Genomic DNA, 4,027 nt, shown 5'->3' with positions numbered 1-4,027 from the left:
AGAATTGACCTAGAGTTAATCCAGGCAATGCTGCAGCACTGGTCTGGGGGAGCTGTCTGCAGGGTCTGTCTAGCTCCAGTAGATACACAGTTACTAGATGCAAAGGGACATGGTTTGGTGTAGTCTGGACCCACCTCCACTATTGGCCCCAGGACTGATCCCTGAGGCCCTGCCTTGGTGGTGTGGGGGGTGGGAGGAATGGTGACCCCCCAGTCTCTTCTCCATGGACCCAGACCAGTGGACCTGTTTGAGTTGTCCTCACTGTGCCACAGGCACAGATGGGGCAGTACTTCTCGCTCCTCCAACTCCCCTGACCCTGCGCTTGTCTAGGATTCAAAGTCCTACTCCATGTGCTCTGGCACTGGGGAAGTGCCTCTCAGTGCAGCCAGATATGTGGTCTTGGCTGGCTTTGTCTGTGACACCACACTTCAGGGAGGACCACCTTCTCCAAATGCGGGCTGTGCAGGAGACCTCGCCACCAAGCCCTGGGAGTGGTGGATGCAGGTAGGCTTTGTCTTTGCCCACAGCACTCCAGGGAGGGGGCCACTTTTTCCTACTGCAGACTGCTCCCTTGGCCCAGCCACTGAGGCTGGGGGGCGGGGGAGGACACAGGCAGACTTTGTACTATTGCGCAGCCCTCCAGGGTGGGCACCGCTTTCTCCAACTGTGGACTGCACCCCTGACCTACCACCTAACCCAGGGCTGGCTCTCCTCCTCCCCAGGTGTGTGAACAGAGAGCTGGCCCCAGTCCAAAGAAATCCCCACAGTTAGAGATAGGGTCCCTCTCAGTCCCAGTCTGAGGTCTTTCTCCTGTCCACATACAGTCCTACACTTCCCTAGCCACTCTTTCTCTTCCCTTTGTCTCTCTGCAGAAGGGGATCCCTCCCCTCCATGCCTACACAGCCTGTTTTATCTCCCCCAAGTTTGCAATCACCCACCTATCTTTTCTCAAGTTGTCCCATTTTCTTCCTGGCAGATTCAGTCTCTTTTCCTCCCAGACTCTGGAGTTCAAAGTCCTTTGGCTTCAGCACTTCTTTGAGAAATGAGGGAAATATGGATCTCCCTACTTCTCCACCATGTTGGCCCTGGTGACAATTCTCATATATCTTTCTCTGACTGACTTATCTGGCTTAGCATAATACCTTCTAGTTCCATCTACATTATTTTAAATGGCAAACTTTCACTCTTTTTGTTCACTGAGTAATATTCCATTGTGTATATATACTGCATCTTCTTTATCTATTCATCAGTTGATGGACATTTTGGTTCTTTCCATAATTTGGCTATTGTTGATAGTGCTGCTATAAACATTCATATTTCTAATAATATTTTTTTCAAGGGAAACTTCAAATAGTTCTATCATATGCCTCACAAATCTCCCAGGCTCTAGCCATTACCCAATTCCAATGCTGCCTCTATATATTTAGGTATTTGTTACAGCTACAACCTACTTCTTGATATCAAAACTGTATTAGATTCCAAGGACTGCCATAAGACAAGACCAAAAACTAGGTGGTTCAAAATAACAAAAATTTATTTTCTCATTGTTCTAGAGTCCAGAAGTTCAAAATCAAAATTCCAATAGAGCCATGCTCCCTCAGAAAGCTCTAGGGAAGAGTATTTTCTTGACTCTTCTAGTTTCAGTGGATGTTGACAATTTTTATTTTGTTGATGCATCACTCAAGTTTGTCACTGCTTTTGTTTTCACATAGCTTCCCTATGTGTCTGTGTCATCTTATCCAAATTTACCTTTACTTATAAGGGCACCAGTCATTGGGTATAGTCAGGTCCTAGATCCAATATGATCTCATCTTAATTTCATTATATCTGCAAAGACACTATTTCCAAATAAGGTCATATTTATGGCTTCCAGATAGACAGGAATTTTAGGGAAATGTATACAGCTCAGTACATACTTGAGTAAAAATATATTATTAAAATTTCCTTCCTTTCCATTAACTCATATGATCCATGTCTATTGATTTGTTCAGGGTCTAGATCTATTATATTTCATACATAATAAGATATTTATCAATAAACTTAAAGATATTTTTTTAAAAACCTCTATTATGAAGCTAGTAAAATTGGACATTAAAAGTTAAAAAATAACTATGGGCAATTAAAAGTATAGTATATACAACTATAGATGCAAAAATTATGAATTAATTATTACTAAACTAGAACATGTCTATTAAAGAAGGATGCTTCTATGGTCTGAATGTTTCTGTCCTTCCAAAATTCATTTATTGAAATCCTAACCCCCAATGGTGATGGTATTAGTAGGTGAGGACTTTGAAAGATGAAAAAGTCATGGGGGGGAATCCCTCATGAGCGGGGTTCATGCTTTTATAAAAGAGATCCCCAGAACTCCCTAGCCACTTCCACCATATGAAGATACAAGGAGAAGTCTGGGACCTGGAAGAGAGTCCTCACCCAACCATGCTGTCACCTTGATCTAGGACTTCCAGCCTCTAAAACTGTGCAAAATAAATTTCTGTTGCTTATAAGTCACCCAGTCTGTGGCATATTGTCATAGTAGCCCAAAATGACTAAGACACATGATAAGAAATGTGTTTTTTTTCCAGAAGAAAAAAGCATAGTGGAATATTAGAAAATCTATCAATTAACTTCTGATTGTTTCTGGAAAATTGAGTACATTTTGCTCCTAAGAGCAAACCCTGAATAAAAAATTGCAGGGGTAAACAGAAAACAATATTCTAAGAAAGACATATAAATTGCCAAGAGGTACATAAAAATGTGTTCAACATCAGTGTGCTCATTATCAAGAAAGTGCAAGTTAAAGCCACAATAAGATATAGCCTCACACCTGTTAGAATGGATACTATAAAAAACAAGAGACAAAAAATACTGGTGAGGGTGTGGAGAAAAGAAAATTCTTGTGCACCATTGCTGGAAATGTAAATTGGTAAAAGGAATTGATGTCCATTATGGAAAACAGCATGGAGGTTCCTCAAAAAATTAAAAATAACACTTACATACAGCAATTCTAGTTCTGAGTATATATATCTAAAGGAATTGAAAACAAGATATGAGAAACATGTTTGAACTTCCATATTAATTGCAGCATTATTCATAATAGCTTACATATGGAAAAAAACTAAGTGTCCATCAAAAAATGATGAAGAAGATGTGTGATGAAGATGTGTGTGTGTGTGTGTGTGTGTATGTGTATGTGTGTGTATTCAATAGAATGTGTGTGTCTGTGTAGGGTGTGTGTGTTTCTGTGTGTATCCCATGGGAATAATATTCAATGAAATATTTTTCAGCCATGAGAAAAAAGTAAATTTTGCTATTTATGACACTATGGACAGTGAGGGGAAAAGAGCTTTTTTGAAGATTATTTATTTATTTTGAAAGAGTGAACAGGGGAGGGGCAGACAGAGATGGAGGGAGAATCCAAAGCAGGCCCCAAGCTGACAGCATGGAGCCCGATGGGGGGCTTGAGCTCACGAATTGTGAGATAACAACCTAAGCTGAAATCAAGAGTTGGACGCTCAACCAACTGAGCCACACAGGCGCCCCGAGGGAAAAAGAGCTTTTAATCACTACTGTATTTTCGACCACACTGAACAAGTAGAATTTTCACCTGAGGCTCAACATCAATGCTAGTTTTCTTCACACACTCATTCTTTTCTTTTTTATTTAAATTCCAGTTAGTTAACACAGTGCTATATTAGTTTCAGGTGTACAATATACTGATTCAACACTTCCATACAACACTCAGTGCTCAACACCACAAGTGCACTCCTTAATCCCCAGCACCTATTTAACTCATCCCCCTACCCACTTCTCTGTTGACCATCAGTTTGTTTCCTACAGTAAAGAGTCTGTATATTGATTTGCCTCTCTCTCTTTTCTTCCTGTTGTTCATTTCTTTAATTCCAAATATGAGTGAAATTACATGTTATTTGCCTTTCTTGACTGATTTTGCTCATCATAATACTCTCTAGCTCCGTCCATATGGTGGCAAATGGCAAGATATCATTCTTTTTACAGCTGAGTAATA

Source organism: Panthera onca, chromosome X, assembly GCF_046562875.1.
Source record: "Panthera onca isolate mPanOnc1 chromosome X, mPanOnc1 haplotype 2, whole genome shotgun sequence".
NCBI classification, from domain to species: Eukaryota; Metazoa; Chordata; class Mammalia; order Carnivora; family Felidae; genus Panthera; species Panthera onca.
The sequence above is the reverse complement of the archived record's forward strand: the minus strand, read 5'-3'. Positions refer to the sequence as shown.